At 41.2% G+C, this 22,843-nt stretch overlaps 1 protein-coding gene across 1 annotated transcript in view; it reads right to left on the bottom strand.

Annotated features, from left to right (window-relative positions):
• Window positions 1–17,431, bottom strand: part of NCALD (neurocalcin delta) — an 89,402-nt gene extending 71,971 nt beyond the window's left edge. Inside the window, exon 1 of the mRNA XM_060775682.2 lies at window positions 17,164–17,431. The gene's annotated coding sequence lies outside the window, so the exon portion shown is untranslated. The remainder of the gene's footprint in view (window positions 1–17,163) is intronic.
• Window positions 17,432–22,843: the final 5,412 nt, after the last annotated feature.

Raw genomic sequence — 22,843 nt, 5'->3', positions numbered from 1 at the left:
GAATAAACATAACAGTTTAAATGATGCACCAGTAAGGCCTTTTCTCGAACCACCATGAGAATTTGGGGGGGGGGGGGTGAAGCCCCTCAAGCCCCCCCCCCCCCCCCGGCTACATGCCTGACTGAGCTATTTCCAAATTTGCAACCGAGTAAAAGCTGTAATGGTTTACCTGTATCTTTCAATCACTGTTATGTTTAACATGGGATTTCGGTCGGCCCTTCACACAATACAGAAAAGTAACCCAGCATGCCCATTGAAATATGAAATAACTTTTCATATTTCCACACTTGCATTCCATATGGTGTTTGTCTTCATATGGTTCCTCCATGCTCGCCTGAAGCAATCTCACCTAAGAGCTCCCAAATGGGCTGCTCATTCTTTACCAGATACACCTATCTTTTATTAGTGCTAACATCAAGCTGAAAGTAAAAATAAAATCCTACCATTTCCTCAATGTCATATCTAGAGCTGAAACCTTTCCAATAGCAGACATCAGGCTAAATGCCTATTAAGGGAAAAAGCTTTGATGTTCAATACATTTTCATGGAAATAAGATTTACCCACAGGAGGTGGATGAATTGGAAAGTCAAAGGCAGCTGAGATTACAGAAAAGAAAGGAATTCTCGAACAACACATCCCCCTCTCCAAACCAAAACCAACTATAGAATTTCAACTTATACTGTAATGAGAAATGCTTCTTTGTAAGTGTTCCTTTGGGAAATGCTACATCCCATCATTCCTGAACTCCTTTCCATAATTATATTTCCACAATATATTTCTGGCTGAAATACAAATGTAATAGAAGAACTTATTCCATTAGAGCACAAGGATGACAACTTTCAAGACACAATGCCCATAATTGTTTTGGTGACATAATAAGAGATTATAGGAATGTAGAAACTTTTGCCAGTGTTGCATAGTGAAATAACCAGTACCTCCTTACTAAATAGTTTGCCATAGGCTAAGCAATAACAATGAGTACAACGCCACTCTTCCCAAACCAAACATCCACAGATTAATTAGATGGGTATTCCTGAATATCTCCATAATGCTGTTGCCTCTCTGGCAGGCAGTGTCCTATTGGACCTCTGCATGAGTACACTGGATTCTCAGCCAATGTCTGTTCCCTACCATTTTGGGGGATTAATTGGAAGTAAAACCCAAATTATTTAATTAATGTATACCCCACTTTTCTACCTCTACTATTGTGAGGCAGCTCACAATAAGGACAAAATAGTACCATCAGCCCACCACATTTGCTGTGGTTAGGAGCAAGGGATCCCAATTAATATGAAAACTGGAAATAAAATAAAAAACATTAACTAGAGCAGGCATGGACAAACTTCATCCCTCCAGGTGTTTTGGACTTCAACTCGCACAATTCCTAACAGTCAACTGGAGTCCAAAACACATGGAGGGCCAAAGTTTACTCATGCCTGGTATAAGTCAGTACAGCAATATTCAATTGGTATTACATTGAATTAACTGGCTGACATTTGGCTTTCACAGCCAATTCAAACCATTGAAAACATAATACTGAAAATATATAGACATTGTACTTCACCAAACTCTTGCACATGACTACTGGTTCAAACACAACAATAAGCCATAGAACATCTTAGAACACCTGCATCAAAGCATCAGCATCACAGCATAAAGACTTTGCACTCACTGATTTCAGTGGATTGAGGAAAAATTAAAAAATAGTTATTTGCACATCGAGAAATGTACCTTACCCAAAGCACCATCACAAAGTTCTGGAAACCAATCACAACCTGGTGTCACCAAAATATAAGACTCACATAGGGAAAACAGAACTCAAACATCGAAGTGTTTAGTATGGAGCTCTTATCTCTCTGGTGCCATATCACGCATGCTTACAGCTCACAAAGGAAAATTTGCACAATGGAAAATAGATACTTTGTACACCTGGTTTTGGGCCCAGAACACATGTGGAGAGTTAAGAATATTACTAATTCCCTAGATTTTAGTTTAGGCTCTTAAACGAGATAAACCAAGTGCTGAACCCTATCACTAGACTGGGTTCAGCACCTTGGATAGGTCAGACAAAAACCAGAGAACATTTACTAACCCACTGACATGGGAGCTACAAGCTGCCACAGCAAGGAGATGAACCCCACAATCAACAACAGTGACCAGGATGTTGTATTTCTGTGGAATACAGAAATATTTTTTTCAAGTTAGACTCCTTTACTGATGCAAACCCAATAGTAGACCATTATGCAATAGGTGACAGAGTTACTAAGATGGTGCTCTTGCTGTAAAACAGTGGTTCTCAACCTGTGGGACCCCAGATGTTTTGCTTTCCAACTCCCAGAAATCCTAACAGCTAGTATACTGGCTAGGATTTCTGGGAGTTGTAGGTCAAATCTGCTATAAAAGATGCTCTACTTGTCATCCTACTGAGATACTAAACAATTGGCACAAAAAGATGAGGAGCAATTCGTTGGAAATCCCACATGTATCTTTCTTCAGAACCACCTTCATTTGAGTGCTGTTCTATAAGGGCTGGGATACTGCTCCATGCATTACTTCTATATTGCTACAGTGTGGCTCTTATGAACTGCTTCCCACATCTAGCTAGAACCTGGCTTCATTTCTCCCTAGAATGGGACTCCAACTGGGCAGGCAACTGAGATCAGAGGCAGTGAACCTTCCTACCTACGTTCTTTCAGGTTTCTGGACTGTGGCAGGAAGGTCTCTTAACCTCCTACATATTCTAGGGAAGTGGGAGACATTTTGCCCCTACCACAAGGCTGGCTTGTCAAGCAAAAAAGGAGCAGTGGTAATCACACAAGTTTTGCTTAAAAAAGTATTGGCAAAAATGATTTTTGTTCAGAAAATGTGAGTGTTTTGCACACAACCCCATTATTTTGGCACAGAAACCCAAATGTATTGTTAGAAATGACAACCTTCTCTGGCAATCTGTTTGTCTACGATCTTGTTGCTTACTGTTTCCTGTATTTTTGTTCTGGTGTGCAGCTTCCTTCACTCTGTAGTTTCTGAGAAGTTAGGGGCTGCAGACCACATGCTTTCCTCTCTCTCCTTTTGACTATGTGACCTGTTGATGATAGCTGTTTCATTACAAGAGAGATGCCCTGGCTGGCTGGAACAGGGAACCACCTCAAAGATATCTGAAACTGGACTAATAATTTTTTGTACCTGTGTATGCTGAACACATGGAAGTGATGAGTAAACCAAATACGTTATTTCCATCCAAGTCTACTTCATTTTTGTCTCTTCAGTGTATGATATGAAAGAAGTTGATTTATGGCAGAGTATTTTTGAGCACTGGAAAAACACTTCTAAAGCTCTGCTGTTTTTATGCACTGGCAAATCTCTGTTTCCCTGACAGACTGGAGATTGCAGGTTATTCTAACAACTGAAGCCATTGCCTAGCATAATTATATTTGGTTGTACACCACAAGAGTAGATTCTGCTCTAAAGAATGTTTTTGTCTCTTTTCTAAAAGATTATGCTCTCTAATATGTATTTCTGCATAGATTCATTTTCTAACAGACTTCAGAATGTATTGGATGAAAATATTCATGGGCTTCTAAACTGGAAAGTGTCACAGAAATCATTTGTGGAGTTTTGTTTCCAAAAGGTATCAAATCCATCTGGAAAAAAAATTACAGAAATATAAAAAAATGTGCTGACGATATGCACTCTTTTGCTACAAAATGCAATTTTCATGTATCAAAGTGATTTGATACATTTTGATACTTTTGACCTATATATAATATTCTACTCTTAGCCAACAATGTGCTGTCACCTATAACTCACCTCATTTTTTTCAGATTTGATGCCTTTTGGAAACTCCACATTTAGTGTCCCATATTTTTTGAAAGGCATGACCTTTAAGAGATAATAACCTTTTAAAAATGTAAATGTAGGTAAATGTAGTCCCCTGACATTAAGTCCAGTCATGTCTGACTCTGGGGTGTGGTGCTCATCTCCATTTCTAAGCCGAAGAGCCAGCGTTGTCCGTAGACACCTCCAAGGTCATGTGGCCGGCATGACTGCATGGAGCGCCGTTACCTTCCCGCCGGAGTGGTACCTATTGATCTACTCACATTTGCATGTTTTCGAACTGCTAGGTTGGCAGAAGCTAGGGCTGACAGCGGAAGCTCATGCCGCTCCCCGGAATCGAACCTGCAACCTTTCGATCAACAAGCTCAGCAGCTCAGTGCTTTAACCCACTGCACCACCGGGGGCTCCAGGAAACCAGAAATCTCCATAGCCTTTTGAAAACGTGACCCTTTTGGAGATTAATTGGCATTCACACTATTTGGAATAATCATAACCCTTTTCGTAAAGTATGACCTTCCTGAGAAGAGTTAAATACTCATTTGGGTGAATCTTCTCCTTAGTGGTACATATCCTCTAGTATTCATGCAAGGCAAAATAGGTTTCTCAGTTGTTAGACTAATATACCTGGTTATCTCTTTGAACTGTTAGGAACAAAGATATGCCAATGCTTAAAATATAGAGCAGATCTTCAGAAGTGTTGTTTCCCCAAAACATCTACTCTCCCATAAAATATACTGCTTTTAAATCATGCTCTCAAGAGACCAGAAATAGATAGTCTTTGTTCAAAGTAACATAGTTATTTACTTACAAACTTCATGTATTCAACATACAGGTACATTTCTTATTGGTTGAGAGTTTAAACAGTAAGTTCTCTAAAGCATTCTGTTTCAGTCTCTTCTTTGTTGCATACAGACTAACACTCTCTTCAATCTATTGACTCAATACAGACTGACTACACCCTGGGGCATAATGACACTACTGACTTCTAAACTGTACTTTACTGCTTCTGAAAAACTTCTAAAACTGAGTCTCAGTCTGAACACTTCCAGATCTGGTCGCATGGTTTGTAGTCCCTCCCACAACCTCAAACAACATAGAGTTAAGGGGAAACTGCATATCAAAATGTACATACAATATAGTACACAATCTGAATTATATACATAACAAATAACTGATATAGGAGGCTTCTAGAGGGTTGCTATTTCCAGCACATATGAGGATGGATAAGTTGAAAATTGCATGCCCTATTCTAGTGTGTGTACCTTTAAGTTGCCTGTCAACTAAAGGAGACCCCCATTAATTTCATTGGGTTTTCTTAAGCAGGGAAAACTCAGAGATGGCTTTGCCAATTTCTTCCTCTGAAATATAACCTGCGCACCTGATATTTGTTGGCAGGCTCCCATCCAAGTGCTAACAAAGGCTGACTCTACTTAGCTTCCAACACCTGACAGCATCTGGTGCCTTTAGGGTATTATACTAACTACTCATCTTTCCTTTTGCGGCAGTTCCTGCCTGATGTGCAAGTATATGGTTACTTTCTTGACTTCCAGAAAGGATTCATCCAAAAAAAATTAAAAATCTATTTAACTGATGAAACTATCAAAGGCAGTAGAAATTTCAGGCCTAACAGTCTCCTGAGAAAAGGAATGTCTAAAAATTTCAGAGTTTCACTTTTGTAATTTATGCTCCCAAAGACTATGAGGTAATGTCAAGATCTGACTCCATAAGATTTCCTGCATTGCATCTGGAATTCATTTATAATAGCCTTCTCCCAGCTTGGTGTCCATCACCTCAGCCAAAACTAAGATAGCATGAATATAAGGCATATTCCTATGTGTAATAATAATAATAATAATAATAATAATAATAATAATAATCCCCTGACCTCATGATCGTGGGGAAAAAAACAAGTATGGATCGTCGATGTTGCAATCCCAGGCAACACCAGAATTGATGAGAAGCAACTGGAAAAGCTTACACAACATGAGGATGTAAAGACAGAACTGCAAAAGCTTTGGCACAAGCCAGTAAAGGTGGTCCCAGTGGTGACTGGCACACTGGGTGCAGTGCCTGAAGGCCTTGGCCTGCACTTGAAAACAATCGGCGCTGACAGAATTACCATCTGTCAGCTGCAAAAGGCCACCTTACTCTGATACATTGCCGACACATCACACAGTCCTAGACACTTGGGAAGTGTCCAACGTATAATCAAATACAAAAGCCAGCAGAGTGATTTTGTTTGCTGTTATAGAGCAAATTGCTATATAGCAAATAATAATAATTATTATTATTATTATTATTCACTGAAACTTGTGCCACGAATACCATCTGCCTGTGACAAAGAACTGGTGGAATCACAAGCCAGAAAAAGTTACAGAGAATGAACATGTCAAGCTACTCTGGGACTTATGAATTCAGACAGTTTTGGAGCACAATACTCCTGACCTCGCAATTGTGTTAAAAAACAAAGTATGGATTGTTGATGTTGCAATCCCAGGTGATAGCAGGATTGAAGAGAAACAACTGGAAAAGCTGACACAATACGAGGATTTAAAGATCAAACTGCAAAGACTCTGGCACCAGTCGGTCAAAGTGGTCCCAGTGGTGATCGGCACACTGGGTGCAGTGCCTAAAGATCTTGGCCTGCACTTAAACACAATCGACACAGACAAGATTGCCATCTGCCAGCTACTTGGATCTGCACACATTATTCACTGATATATCACACAGTCCTAGACACTTGGGAAGTGTCCAACGTGTGATCCAATTCAACAGCCAGCAGAGTGTCTGCTGTGGACTCATCTTGTTGTATTTCAAATGATAATAATAATAATCACCATCACCATCATCATCTAGATAAGCAATTTACATACTGTTACTTATATCTGCCAACAAAGACATAAAACCAAGTACTAGGATGTACCAACTAAAGTATGTGAAATATTTCAGTCTGGCTGTAAATTGTGACTGTTTAACGAAATCAGCAAATAAGACCCAAGTTAAGCTTTAGCACTAATTGGTACTGGACATTTTATTAAACATAAACATTGGAAAAACAAATTATATACAAAGCTCTGATTTATAACAGTGATTAAAAGCCCATTGCCTTCCTAGATGAGAAGATGAGACAACATTTATGAGGCAGGCAGTTTCAGCTGGACTGCGTGCAAGGAACTGACACGTGCAGCAAGTATTAAGACTAATGGGAGTGGCATGTGCAAATCCTTGTATAACCTGGAGAGTAAATAATGCCAAAGAAGTGTACAGAAAGAAAGATTGTTTCCAATAATGCAGGAAAAGGCCACATTGGTCCATGATTTCAAGGGAGGAAGGAGAGGGTCCCGAACCTAAAACAGAGCAATTGGGAGCAACAACTAAAGGAGGACTAGTTACAATGGAAGCCAAATGATATAATGTACTTGATCAGAAAGTCAATGAGGATCAAATGGTGAATTTTTCTTATTGTTGTCCTTGCAATCAAGGGAGGAAAGCCATGGCAGTCCTTTTTGTTACAGATATATTTTCTAAAAAATGAGATGTTCTAGTGAAAAAGACAATGATGGAAATTTCAGGAGTTGGGGAAGTGTTGAGTATGAAACAAAATACTGAATTTTCTATTAGGGCAATATTAAGCCAATCTATTAAGATGTATGCATCTCAGGATCTGAAGAACTTTCACACATTTTGGGGGGGGGGGGTCATGTCAGAAGTGACTTGAGAAACTGCAAGTCGCTTATGGTGTGGTGTTTGGTTAGCCTAATAAAGATATATACTTATACTATGGGATCTTTTGGGAAAGTATGATCTTCCAGGCACCTTGGTTAAACTGCTGAGCTGTTGAACTTGCGGATTGAAAAGTTGGCAGTTCAAATCCAGGGGATGGGGTGAGCTCCCACTGTTAGCCCCAGCTTCTGCCAACCTAGCAGTTCAAAAATATGCAAATGTGAGTAGGTCAATAGGTACTGCTCCTGTGGGAAGGTAACAGCACTCCATGTAGTCATGCTGGCTACATGACTACGGATAATGCTGGCTCTTTGGTTTAGAAATGGAGATGAGCACCATCCTCCAGAGTCGGACATGACTAGACTTAATGTCGGGAAAACCTTTACTTTTACCTTTACCTGTGATCTTCCAGGGAAGAGCCAAAAACTCATTTGAGTAAAATCTTCTCTTCAGGGATATCTATCCACATGTACTTATGCATTATGGCTTTCAGTTGTTAGACTGATAATCTAGTTGTTTCTGATCTGTTAGGATCAGAGATTATGTCAATACACAAAATATAGTCGTTTTTCAGAAGAGTTCTTTTGAGTGCCCAAAAACATCTACTCTCCCATAAAATATATTGTTTTTCTGTCATTTTCTCAAGAAACAAAAAGAAAGTAGACTTCATTAACAGTAACATATCTTGTTTACTCACAACTTTCATGTATTCAGCATACAGGTACATAACTTGTCAATCCAGTTACAGATAGGATTTGAAGTAGTTTCCCTAACAAAGGACATCTTTCTTACAATCAAAAGCAACAGTCCAAAGCCTAATGTCGTCTCTCTGTCCCAAAATGGACTCTGAGCTCTCAGCAGTCCCAGATCTGATCATGTGGTCTGCAGCCCCTCCCACAACTTCAAGAATCAGAGTAAAGGGAAAGCTGCATATCAAAACCTACAGTAAGCAAACAGAATCATATACAAAACAAATTACTAGTGGAGGCTTGAAAAAGGTTGCTCTTTCCAACAGAGTTATGCATGGTTGCTGTTATCTCACGTGAAGATTCAATCTATGTGTTCAAGAAGCATTAAAAGAAGTGTGTCAAATGGGGGGGACATTTACAAAGACAAATTAGAGGGACAAATGAAGGATTTTAGCCATACTTTTCCAATGCAAAATTAATTTTCTATGTGAAGAGAGTTGTCAACAGGAACAATATCCGACCATGCATTTTGGAGCTGCGCCATTCTTCTTTTTCTCTCTCTCTCCTAAACATGCAGGCTTACTCTTATCTCTGAAGCCAAATGTTGTAGAATTCTTTTATAATGATTGGATTCTGACCAGAATATTATTAGAACATGCCAAGGCATCTTCATGTAGAGAGATGACCAAAGAGAGAAGATGGTATTCTCACTGTTTCATCTTCTTCCCATGTTTTCACTCAAATGTTCCAAGCAGAGCTTTATCTATCTCTTCTCATAACAAAATGTGCAAGTCCTTTCCATTCCCAGAGCTTCTGCATCTCACTGAGGAAGATGTGCAAAATATCTTCTAACTGGAAGTAAAGGCAAATTTCTTTCTTCACAGACAATTGAATTATAACAAATGAAGACATGTCTAACCTATAGGTTCTCAATAGCTCTATCTTTTCCTCCAAATCAGAACAACTCATACATTTGAAATTATTTCATGACTCCTTTGATCTAATGATTGTGCAGATGAAACCAGTCATCAGGTTTTTAAGTCTATTGTATAAAGACTTCATGGTTTAACTTGATTTCCCTTTAAAAAGCAGCATATAGAGTGGTCCTTGCCTCTTTAGATTAGTCCAGAAATCATACAAGATAATGAGCTGATGGAACAATCCAAAATGGTCCTGAAATGTAAAGCAACTGCTGCTTATTTTACATTATTGTAGTAGCAGTAGGAAACCTCTGTAACAAAACACCGTAATGAGCATGAATTATATGAAAATTGTAAACACACTTGGTGCTGGCAGAGCTGCAAAATGATCACCGGGGTTTCAAAGACACAAGCAATTTTAAAAGCACAGCCTATATTTCAGATGGATCTTTGTGCCTGGACTTCTGCTTAGATCAGTGTTTTTCAACCTTCCTAATGCCACGATCCCTTAATACAGTTCCTCTTGTTGTGGTGACCCCCAACCATAAAATTATTTTTGCTACTGTTATGAATCGTAATCTAAATATCTGATATGCAGGATGTATTTTCATTGACTGGACCAAGCCTGGAACAAATACCCGATATGCCCGAATTTGACTACTAGTGGGGTTGGGGAGGATTGATTTTGTCATTTGGGAGTTGTGGTTGCTGGGATTTATAGTTCACGTACAATCAAAGAGCATTTTGAACTCCACCAGTGATGGAATTGAACCAGTCTTGGCACACAGAATTCCCATGACCAACAGAAAATACTGGAAGGGTTTGGTGGGTATTGACCTTGAGTTTTGGAGTTGTAGTTCACCTACATCCAGAGATCACTGTGGACTCAAACAATGATGAATCCGGACCAAACTTGGCACAAATACTTAATATGCCCAAATGTAAACCCTGGTGGAGTTTGGGGAAAATAGACCTTGACATTTGAGAGTTGTAGTTGCTGGGATTTATAGTTCACCTACAATCAAAGAGCATTCTGAACCCCACCAATGATAGCATTGGACTAAAGTTCCCACACAGTACCCCCATGACTAATACTGTTTTTTCTGATGGTCTTTGGTGACCTGTCTGACACCCCCTTGCGACCTCTCCAGGGGTCCCTATACCCAGGTTGGGAAACACTGGCTTAGATGATGAGAGCTCTATAATATTGGTCCAGCTGTATCCTCATGGAAGCAATTAGTTTTGACTTTCAGGCATTTCTACTGTTTCACCAGTTATTTTTCAGCAGACTACTACTATACTACTATACAATAAACCAAGTATGTGCCAATAAGCTAAACATATAGTTAATCATGATTGGTCAGTTCTTCAAATGCTTGCTAACAGATTTCTACAAATCAGCAGTTCATGCTTCATATTCTTTAAATCTTAAGCAGCTTTTATTAAATGTCACATTATGAATTACTACCATGACTCTTACCATGAAAACTGATTTTGGTTGGACCACCCCTTGACTATCGTAATGATCTCTAAGACAAGATGTTTGGTTTCCAGTTTATGGATTGTGTTTTTGCATTTCTGTTATAGCTTACAGCCATTATGGAAAGAAAGAATGGAACGGAAGAAATAAATGATTTACATAATCATGCATAATTTAAGTTTTGTAATATGCAGAAAAGATATCGTCTAGTTGTTGCTAAGAGCTTTCGAGTTCACTTCAGTTTATGGTGATCTTATCCTAGGGTTTTCTCCAAGATTTATTCAGAGGAGGTTTCCCACGATTTTAATCTAAATCTAAAAGAACATGATATGCTGAACATCACACAGTAGGATCCCATTGCTGAAGGGACAGTTAGAAGCCTAGCCTCCCAGAGTCCAAATCCAGCATTCAAACCACTATGCTATGCTGGATCCACAAACTCATCTAGCAATACTATGAGAAACTAAGAAAGAATCAAGCACACTGAAATAGGATTGTCCAAATCATCATTTTGCTTATTGTCATCCGCTTATGGTGAAAAGCAACAACCACACAAATGCAAACTGGCTTTCTATCCATTTGGAATGTGAATGCTATCATTTTAGAACAAGTTTGCCCATCTGAACAGCCCTATCAGATGGACAGGCTGTTGCCAACACCAATACTCCATACAAGCTTGGTCCAGACACTTAGAAATATTACGTTTTTGGACTTCAACTCCCAAATTTCCCCCATCACAGTCAGTATGCAAAGTAGTATTGTATACCAGACATGCTATCTAATCAGAAAAACAGCTTAATTGTGTAACATTAGAAAACGCTGACCATTTCCACTACCTTGGCAGCCACCTCTCCACAAAAGTCAATATTGACACTGAAGTACAACACCTCCTGAGTTCTACGAGCGCATAATTTTTCCAAATGAAGCAGAGAGAGTTTGAGGATCGGGACATCCATAGGGTGCTTGTTTATAAAGGTATTGTCCTCTCAACCCTGCTATAAGTGTGCAAAATGTGGACTGTCTACAGGCGTCATACTCAACTCCTGGAATGATTCCATCCACAAATCTCTTGAGAAGATAGGCGGACAAATGTCAGCATGCTTGAAGAAGCAAAGACCACCAGTATCGAAGCAATGCTCCTATGCCATCAACTCCACTGGAATGGCCACGTTGTCCAAATGCCCGATCGCCATCTTCCAAAGCAGTTATATACTCCCCCCTCAAGAGCAGGAAATGTAATGTTGGTGGACAGGAAAAGAGATTTAAAGATGGGCTTAAAGTCAACCTTAAAAACTATGGCATAGACACCGAGAACTGGGAAGTCTTGACCCTTGAGCACTCTAGCTGGAAGTCAGCTGTGACCAGCAGTGCTGCAGAATTTCAAGAGGCATGAATGGAGGGCGAAAGGAAGAAATGTACCAGGATCGCCTTCCACCTGGAAACCAATACCCTCACTGTGGAAGAACATGCAGCTCAAGAATAGGGCTCCACAGCCACTTACGGACCCACTGCCAAGACACTACACTTGGAGGACTATCATCCTCAGGGATCGCCTAAGTAAGTAAGTAATCTGGTGGAGCAAGAGAAGGCCTAGTTGATATGGATCCATCCACACTTGATCCCCACTATAAAGAAGAGTGTTCTGTAGTCATTCTTAGTATTGTAACAAAAAGAATACAGTAGTTTGCTGTGAGTTTTCCGGGTTGTATGGCCATGATCCAGAAGCATTCTCTCCTGACGTTTCGCCCCACATCTACGGAAGCATCCTCAGAGGTTGTGAGTTCAGTTGGAAACTAGGCAAGTGAGGTTTATATATCTGTGGAATGTCCAGGGTGAAAAAAAATTGTCTGTTTGAGGCAATTGTGAATGTTGCAATTGGCCACATTGATTAGCACTGAATAGCCTTGATACCCCAGGCAGGAAGCCTGGCTGCTTCCTGCCTGGGGTATCCTTTGTTGGGAAGTGTTTTCATGTCTGGAATTCCCCAGTTTTCTGAGTGTTGTTTTTTATTTACTGTCCTGACTTTAGAGTTTTTTAAAATAAGGGTAGTCAGATTTTGTTCATTTTCATGGCTTCCTCCTTTCTGTTGAAATTGTCCGCATGCTTGAGGATTTCAATGGCTTCTCTGTGTAGTCTGATATGGTGGATACAGAGACACTAAATAGCTCTTCCTGAATGAACATCAGGCACAGAACGCATTTAGATTCAGACCTGTGAGTTTACAAGACCTGGTAGCAAGCCCAACTGTCTGAGTGCCAATAAATGCTGAGCTACGCTGCCGACACTAAGCAGAGATTAAATAATGAATTGAGGGTGTAATCCAACTGGGCTATTCTTCAAGCAAGCAAGGAACCATGAATTCCAGCTACAGTGCAGCAGTATAGGATGTTATAAGGGGGAGACGGCTGTGTAAACTTGCTGCGCTTGAAGGCAATCATTCAAAGGGCTATTTCCCTATAAATGAACAACCCCTCCTCTGTTTCACAGCATAAGAGGTTCATAGTCCAGCCTTCAAACCTAGGAACTGATTAATATACACAACAGAGTGTTTAAAAGGCTTTGTTTCACCTCAGAGGCATTTCATGAATAATTTTAAGAGATCAGTACAATCACACTGGCTGTAATAATGCTTGAAAACTGTTGCTATTGCTCGGATAATTTGGTACACTTTGAAAGGAGATTTAAAAATCAAATGGTCACAAAGTGACCATTTTAAATATATATGTTTATGAAGAGAGTATGGAATTTATAGGCAAATGAAACTTTATGTTTACAAGTTTTAGAACTGCAACCAAAGACAATGCATTTATTTTTCTTCTGCCCAAAACATCACATCTCTAGATGACAACCTTCCATACTAACTTCACCGAGACAAAATGAGTCAAAGACAACTGTATGCAATACTTTTTCTAAACGCTTCCTTTAAGTGTACTTAACTACATTCCATGTGTTGTTGAAGGCTTTCATGGCTAGAATAACTGGACTGCTGTGAGTTTTCTGGACTGTATGGTCATGTTCCAGAAGCATTCTCTTCTGACGTTTCTCCCACATCTATGGCAGGCATCCTCAGAGGTTGTGAGGTCTGTTGGAAACTAGGCAAGTGAGGTTTATATATTTGTGGAAAGTCCAGGGTAGGAAAAAGAACTCTTGTCTGTTTGAGGATTCTCCAAGGCAGTAAGCTGTCAGGCTTTGAAGCTGCAAGGCCATTCAATGAGAATCAAGGTGGCCAATTGCTACATTAACATTTGCTACATTAACAAACAGACAAGAGTTATTTCTCCCACCCCAGCTAACACCACTCAACAAAGGATTCCCCCAGGCAGCAACCAGCCAGGAATTGAAGCTGCAAGGCCATGAAATGGTAGTCAAGGTGGCCAATTGCAACATTCACACTTGCTTCAAGCAGACAAGAGTTCTTTCTCCCACCCCGGACGTTTCACAGATGTATAGACCTCACTTGCCTACTTTCCAACAGACCTCTCAACCTCTGAAGATGCCTGCCATAGATGCAGGTGAAGCGTCAGGAGAGAATGCTTCTGGAACATGGTCATACAGCCCAGAAAACTCACAGCAATCGAGTAACTACATTCCTTTAATTTATCAGCTTATCTTGATAGTATGTGTTGTAAAACAGCTGACTGTCTTCAATACAGCATACAGATCTATAGGAATTTTCAAATACGCACTGTTTCTTTTTCAATTTATTATTTACTTCATTTCTACCCTGCTCTTCTCACCCTGAAAGGGACTCAGAGTGGCTTACAGTTTGGCCCCTTCAATGCCACATTGCAAATACACAGTGTATTAATATAACACAAAGGAGCCCTCGGTGGCACAGTGGATTAAACCCCTGCGCTGCCAAGACTGAAGACCGACAGGTTGCAGGTTCAAATCCGGGGAGAGGCGGATGAGCTCCCTCTACCAGCTCCAGCTCCTCATGCGGGGACATGAGAGAAGCCTCCCACAAGGATGATAAAACATCAAATCATCTGGACGTCCCCTGGGCAACGTCCTTGCAGACGGCCAGTTCTCTCACACCAGAAGTGACTTGCAGATTCTCAAGTCTCTCCTGACACAAGATATATATACATACACATACAATACAAATCAAAGCACATTTAACATAAAATACAAGACAAAAAATCACACAAAGCATAATAATGCCCATACATAAGGTATAAATATTAAGCATTAAAAACATTTAAAACAAATTACAATTATTGTGGAGATTTATCAATTAATTAGTATATTTCGCTAATCTCAGTTTTTGATTGCAACTCTCATAATAAGTAAATTAAGGTTTCCCCCGACACTAAGTCCAGTCGTGTCCAACTCTAGGGGTTGGTGCTCATCTCCATTTCTAAGCTGAAGAGCCAACATTATCCGTAGACACTTCCAAGGTCATGTGGCCAGCATGACTTCATGGAGCAATGTTTCCTTCCCGCCTAAGTGGTACCTATTGATCTACTCACATTTGCATGCTTTCGAACTGCTAGGTTGGCAGAAGCTGGGGCTAACAGCGGGAGCTCACCCTGCCTCCCGGATTCAAACCACCAACCTTTTGGTCAGCAAGTTCAGCAGCTAAGCAGTTTAACCCACTGCACCACTGGGGGCTCCAACTCTCATAATACATATTGGCAATGGTAGCCCCCAAAGGCAAGTACCTTTTGAAAAGTTCCAAAAGTAGTATTATTCATATCAAAGCAGTTTTGGTTACGATATGACAAATGGCAAATCAATAGAACTGTTCTAAAGCCATTCTAGAGATAGACAACATCAATACGCATAGGCAGGCAGCCATCTATACCAACTACCATTCAAACAAAACTCAGGATGTCAGATCACAATAATGTTGTGCATGATATAGGAAGTTTATTTTCCTTCCCCGTTTCCTCCTTAAGAAAGGAATGGAGAATCAAGCCTGTTATTTTTCTTTCCAACGTGAAATATAGTTCAAGGGGGAAAAGATCTTTTTTTAGCAACTTTTTTCCCTCCAGAGAAGTTGTGGAAAGGAAAAGCTGCAAGTGGGAGGGAGGCGGAGGCCGCAGCTGGAGAGGGAACTCACTACTTCTTCAGTCCAGCATCTCAGCAGGTTTCAAATCGTGTTGGGGGGGGGGGGGTGAGACCCTTTTCTTCTGCCTCAATGGAGAAGAGGAGGAGAACAAGAACGAGAAAACAAGAATAACCTCTCCTAATATAAAAGTCTCTCCTAATATAACTTAATTCCAGACCGTAACAGAGGAAGAAGAAGGAAAAGCAAGAGGAAGAGGAAAGGGAGGAGGAGTAGGAGGGATGGAGAGAAGGAGAAGGAGAAAAGAGAAGGAGAGAAAGAGAAAAAGGAGAGAAGGAGAAGAAGCAGGAGAGAAGTGGAGAAGGAAAAAGAGAAGGAAAAGTATTGAAGGAGAAGGAGAGAAGTGAAAAGAGAGGAGAAGGAGAGAAGAGGAGAAGGAGAAGGAGAGAAGGAGGAGAAAAGGAGGAGTGAAGAGAAGAGAAGGAAAAGCACTGAAGGAGAAGGAGAGAAGGAAAAAAAGAGGAGGAGAGAAGAGGAGAAGGAGAAGAGAAGGAGAAGGAATGAAGAGAAGAGAAAAAAGCATTGAAGGAGGAGGAGAAGGAGAGAAAGAGTAGAAGGAAAGAAGAGGAGAAAGGAGAAAAGGAGAGAAAGAGAAAAAGAAGAGAAGAAGCAGGAGAGAAGGAGAAGGAAAGAAGAGAATGAAAAGGGATAATGAGAAGGAGAGGAGAAGGAGAGAAGAAAGAGGAGAGAAGAAGGAAAGAAGAGGAAAAGCACTGAAGGATTAAGAGAGAAGGAAAAGGAGAGGAGAAGGAGAGAAAGAGATGGAAAAGGAGAAGGAGAGAGGAGGAGAAGGAGGAAAGGGGAGAAGAGAAGGAAAAGGAGAGAAGAAGGAGGAGAGAAGGAGGAAAGAAGGAAAAGGTGAGAAGAAGGAGAAGGAAAAGGAGAAGAATGAGGAGAGGAAAAGGAGAGAAGGAGAAGAAGAGCCTCTCCTAATATAAAACTCTCTCCTAATATACCTCGATCCCTGACCCTAACAGAGGATGCCTCCCTCACTCATCTCCACCTAAAGAAGAGTGGCATTCAATGGAACTTCCTTCCCAAGTCACGCCAGGAAGCAGAAAACTCGTGGAAAGAAATCCCAGGCATCTCCCAACTCCTACTTGTTGACAAAGGGACCCGTGGAAAGTTCGGCCACTTCCTAAACGGACCTTGAATGATTGTTGATGTTGTGGGAACGCCACGCACCCGCTTCGCTGGCCCTTGCCTTGCTGTAATCCCCCTTGTGCCCCCTCCACGAGGATGGTAGGGTTGGCTTTCCACGCTCTGCTCCTAATCCGCGCTGAACTTTCCTTCCTCCTCCTCTTCCTCCTCCTCTTTGAAGGGGAAACTTGCAAGGGAAGGGAAGGAGGAGGGATGCGCCCCCCGCGCATTGAGAAGCGAGAGAAAAGGAACAAACAGAGAGACCCAACACTCCCGCTTGACTGCATGTAGACGGGGCTTTGTTACCTCACTTTGCAGCAATGCACTTCTTTAGTTCTCCATGCTCCAAGGGATCGGGAGGAAGCGGCGGGAGCAGCAGCAGCAGCAGCAGCGGAAGGAAGGAAGGAAGAAAGAGGCAAAGAGAGAGAGAGAGAGACGGAGGAGCAGCAGGAAGGGAGGCGGACTCTCCTTGCTCGGTCGCTCTCTCTCTCTCTCTCTCTCCGCAGCATCCACCGGATTCTCGGCTTTGGCTCCGCAGGCTCCCAGCCCCGCGCCTGACGTCAAAGTCACTGTCACATGGCTCCGCGGGGGGCGGGAGGGGAGGGAGGGAGGGGGAGAAGCTAAGGAGTAGCCGCCGTCGCCCTGGCAACCCCGGCCCGCCGCTCTCGAGTAATGGCAAGGGCGCGCGCGCCGGCAGGAGCAAGAGCAGCAGCATCCGCATCCTCCTCCTCCTCCTCGTGCTGGGGACACGCCCGACGCCCATCCGGCAGGGCTCCTCCGAGCCACGCCGCAGGACCCGGAAATCTCGAAGCACCGCCAGCTCCTAGAAGGTTCAAGACCAGCACAGCCCCACTCAAAAAGATATATTGCAACCATCGCTTGAAATATTGAAAGAGCAGCATGCCCCCAAAATATTGTAGGATCAGCACCCCCCAAAATATTGCAAGACCAGCATTCCCCAAAATATTGCAACCATCTCTTGAAATATTGCAAGAACTGCATCCCCCAAAATATTGCAAGAGCAGCATCCCCCCAAATATTACAAGAGAAGCATGCCCCAAAATATTGCAACTATCTCTTGAAATATTGCAAGACCAGCATCCCCCCAAATATTGCGAGACCAGCATCCCACAAAATACGACATGACCAGCATTCCCCAAAATATTGCAAGAGCATCATGCCCCCAAAATATGACAAGACCAGCATCCCCCAAAATATTGCAAGACCAGTATCTCCCAAAATATGACAAGACCAGCATCCCCCAAAATATTGCAAGACCAGTATCTCCCAAAATATGACAAGACCAGTATCCCCCAAAATATTACAAGACCAGCATCCCCCCAAATATTGCAAGACCAGCATCCCCCAAAATATGACATGACCAGCATTCCCCAAAATATTGCAAGAGCATCATCCCCCAAAATATTACAAGGCCAGCATCTCCAAAATATTACAAGACCAGCATCCCCAAAATATCGCAAGACCAGCATCCCCAAAATATTGCAAGACCAGCATCCCCCCAAATATTACAAGACCAGCATTCCCAAAATATTACAAGACCAGTATCTCCCAAAATATTACAAGACCAGTATCTCCCAAAATACTACAAGCCCAGCATCCCCCAAAACATTGCAACCATTTCTTGAAATATTGCAAGACCAGCATCCCTCAAAATATTACAAGACTAGCATCCCCCAAAATATTGCAACCATCCCTTGATATATGCAAAACCAGGAACCCCTGAAATACAATAAACCCTCTCCTAATATGGTTTACTATGTTTAATATTGCTAGCCCCTGAAATATTGCAACCAACCCCTAAAATATTACAAGAGCAACATCCCCAAAATGATTGCAATTTATTTATTATTTGCAGTATTTGTTTACCATCCTTCTCAACCCCAAAGGGGGCTCAGGGTGGTTCACAGTGTTGGCAACAATTCAATGCCAGCAGGCCCTGAAATATAGCAACCTTCTGAGTTATTGCTGCACCCCAGCCTCAATATATAGCAACCAACTCATATATCGCAACACCTAAAATACAGCAGCTATCCCCTAAAATATTGCAGTACCACCAGCCCCTAAAATATTACAAGATTATCATCTCCAAAATATTACAAGACCAGAAACTCCCAAAATATTGCAACCATCCCTTGAAATGTTGCAACAGCAGCATCCCCTGAAAAAATATTAAACAGTCTCCTAATATGGTTTACTATGTTTAATACAACTAGCTCCTGAAATATTGCAACAATTCCCTAAGATATTGCTACACCCCTATAATATAGCAACCGTCCCCTAAAATATTGTAATGACACCAGTCCCAAAAATATTGCATCATAACCGGACATTAAAATATGACAAATAACCCTTAAAACATTGCAACCATCCCCTAAAATATTGAAACACCACCAGCCCCTAAAATATTACAAGACCAGCATCCCCCAAAACTACATTACCAGCAGCCTCTGAAATGTATTCAGAAATGTACCACTTTTCTCAGCCCTCGGGCGACTCAAAGTAGTCTACAGTATGAAATATAGCCACCTTCTCCTGAGATATTGCAGCACCCCAATCCCAAAATATAGCAACCATCTCATAAATTGCAACACCATCATCCCCTAAAACACTGTAACTATCCCCTAGAATAGTGGATCTCAACCTGTGGGTCCCTGGGTGTTTTGGCCGACAACTCCCAGAAATCCCAGCCAGTTTACCAGCTGTTAGGATTTCTGGGAGTTGAAGGCCAACGCATCTGGGGACCCACATTGCAACACCACCAGCCTCCAAAATATTTCAAGACCAGCATCCCGCAAAATATTGCAATGCCAGCAGCCCCTGACATATAGCAACCTTCTCCTAAAATATTGCAGCACCCCGGCCCCAAAATATAGCAACCATCTAATATATTGTGACACCAACATCCCCCAAAACTTAGCAGCCATCCCTAAAATATTGCAACATCACCAGCCCCTGAAATAGCACAATCATCCGCTAAAATATTGCAGCACCATCAGTCCCTAAAAATTTACAACCACCTGCTGAAATAGTTCCAACACCACCAGCCCCTCCCCCAAATATAGGAACCTTCCCTTCAAATACTGTGACACCATCATCCCATAAAATATTACAGTTTCATCATCCCCTGAGATATTGCACTATCACCAGCCCCTAAAATATAGCTAACCATCTGCTTAAAGACTTTTCTCTTCTGGTAGGCCGACACCATCAATTTTAAACTATGAATTTTAAATTTACATTCTGTTAGTATTGTGCTTTAATCTTCGTAATATGTAATTATCATATGCATTTTGGTATTGTGTTCCACCTCAAGCCATGAGAAGAGGAGGGTAACAAATACAGCACCGTCCCCAAAAATATTGTTTTCTAGGAATTTGTGTGTGAATGTGTGTTTAATTTCACAGGACAAAAAAAACTGAGGTTCCTAAAAGCTAACTGTATAGGAATTTGGCATTCCAAATCCAAAATGACCTCAGATTTAGTACCTAGTAGTTATACATTTTTGACTACACTCTGATGTTGTTCAACTCCACACATCCTGGTTTACATCTGTGAAATGTTGGATGATTTTGTGTGTGTGTCAGGAGAGACTTAAGAAACTGAAAGTCACTTCCGGTGTGAGAGAATTGACCATCTGCAAGGACGCTGCCCAGAGGATGCCCAGATGTTTTACCATCCTTTTCTCATGTCCCCGTATGAAAAGCTGGAGCTAACAGACAAAGCTCACTCCGCTCCCTGGATTCAAGCTGTTGACTTTTCCGCCAGCACAAGGGTTTAACTCATTGCACCACCAGGGGCTCTATTTATATCTGTCTCATCATACTAGAGAAAAAATCCATTTAAAATCTGGTTTCTGCCTCTTGCAGAATTCTGGGGTTCATAGTTTAGGGAGGACTCTTCAACAGCCTCACTAAACTACAAACCCCATAATTCTGCAGGAGGCAGAAACCGGATTTTAAATGGATTTTGCCTCTAGTGTGATGAAGAGAGGATAAAATTATCCTTGAACAGCACCACTTCAAAAACAGGTGGGGAGGGGGGGGGGGAATACATGATAGACTGCAAAAAGTTGGACTATATAGTTCTTGGGTTCTCTTCCAGTTTTATATTCCTGTAATTAAATATTGTGTGCCTTCAAACTTTTTTTTAATTATGGCAAACCAAAGGTTGGTGGGGTTTTCTCAGCAAGGTTTGCTCAGAGGGGGTTTGCCTTTGCCTTCCTCCGAGACGGAAAGAGTTTGAGTTCTTATCTATCTATGTATAATACCACTGTTTTCATTTCATTTCAGATTCTTCTGCTGTAGTAGGAACCTCTAGTTTCTATATACAGTATAGGGAAATATTCATTGATTCCTGCAAACCTCACTCCAAAGTATTGCACAGAGGCATAGCTTGAAGCACAATTTTACTGTCTTCTGTGCTGTTTATGCACAGTCACACAACCTATTTCGCACAATCTTCTTCATGGGCTTTTAAAGCAGGAGCCATGCTATAATACAACAGTAGTTGTTAGTATGAGTTATGTGTTTGTGTGTGGCTGTTTTATGCAATAACTATGCATCTTAAAGTTAGATAATACTTGGGAGGGGGGGGAGTAAAGGCTTCCCCTGACTTTACGTCTACTCATGTCTGATTCTGAGGGAGGGGGTGCTCATCTCAATTTCTAAGCCAAAGAGCTGGTGTTGTCCGTAGACACCTCCAAGGCCATGTGGACAGCATGACTGCATGGAGTGCCATTATCTTCCCACAGAAATGCTACCTATTGATATATTAACATTTGCATGTTTTCGAACTGCTAGGTTGGCAGAAGCTGGGCCTAACAGCAGGAGCTCACCCCACTCTTTGGATTCAAACCACCAACTTTTTGGTCAGCAAGTTCAGCGGGTTAACCCGCTGCACCACTAGGGGCCTTGATAGGGCAAACATTTTCTAGTGATAAAATATTTTAAAACATTTTTCTTCTGTTTCTTTTTGGTTGCATAATCTGTCCTACAACCCAATGTGTAACTTGCTCTTCTTCTCCACCAGTATTTCTAGAAGGCCATTATAAGATTTCTTGCAATAGATCAAGGAGGAAGAACATCAGAATATCTTTTCGGTTTCCTTGTGGTGGGAATTACTAGAATGTTGCTAGTCTGAATTTTAAGTCATAAAATTATGACTTACCTCAATGGAAAAAGGAAACAACCAAATTACATATTGAGTCATGCAGGCTTTGAAACCGAAGCTATAAAATATGTCACAACCCCCCCCCCCCCTTCCCATTTGCTGCAGACTGGCTATAAAGGAGTGATTGTTTAAATCAGCTGAACTGGAAGGTAATTCTCCACTGAATGCAGCATTATGAGAAAAGTCCTGAGCGATGGGAAAAGTCCTCCGCTATCCATCCTAGTTCTTCCCTTTAGCGGTGCTGATTTCTGTTCCCAAGAACGGAGTTTAAAATGGTCCAATTTTCAGAAATAATGTGTTACAGTCTGGGTCATTGCTGGTTTTTTTTTTTCTTACAAGGTAAAAACTGCCCTCTCTTAAAAACAGAATAAAATATAGCAAAACAACCACATCCTATCATCAGAGATGTTTGGAATTCAGTCATGATAGAAGCCCCACAAACAGGAGGAGTGTTGGAGCTCTCATATTTTTTTTAATGTCAGGAGATACATAATAATAATAATAATAATAATAATAATAATAATAATATATTTATATTCCACTCTATCTCCCCAAAGGGACTCAGGGCGGATTCCAAACATAAAAGGCAAACAACAATACATTCATACTAACAAAATTTATACAACCCAACATATAAATATAAATATAAATATAAATAAATAACTTAACAAACTAAAATTAAATAAAAAGCACAGCCTGTTATAACAGGCACAAGACAGAAACTGCAAGTTGTTTCTGGTGTGAGAGAATTAGCCATCTGCAAGGACATTGCCCAGGGGATGCCCGGATGTTTTAC

This window comes from Anolis sagrei, chromosome 4 (genome assembly GCF_037176765.1).
Source record: "Anolis sagrei isolate rAnoSag1 chromosome 4, rAnoSag1.mat, whole genome shotgun sequence".
NCBI lineage: Eukaryota > Metazoa > Chordata > Lepidosauria > Squamata > Dactyloidae > Anolis > Anolis sagrei.
Note: the sequence above shows the minus strand (reverse complement) of the source record. Positions and strands in the feature narration are given on the sequence as shown.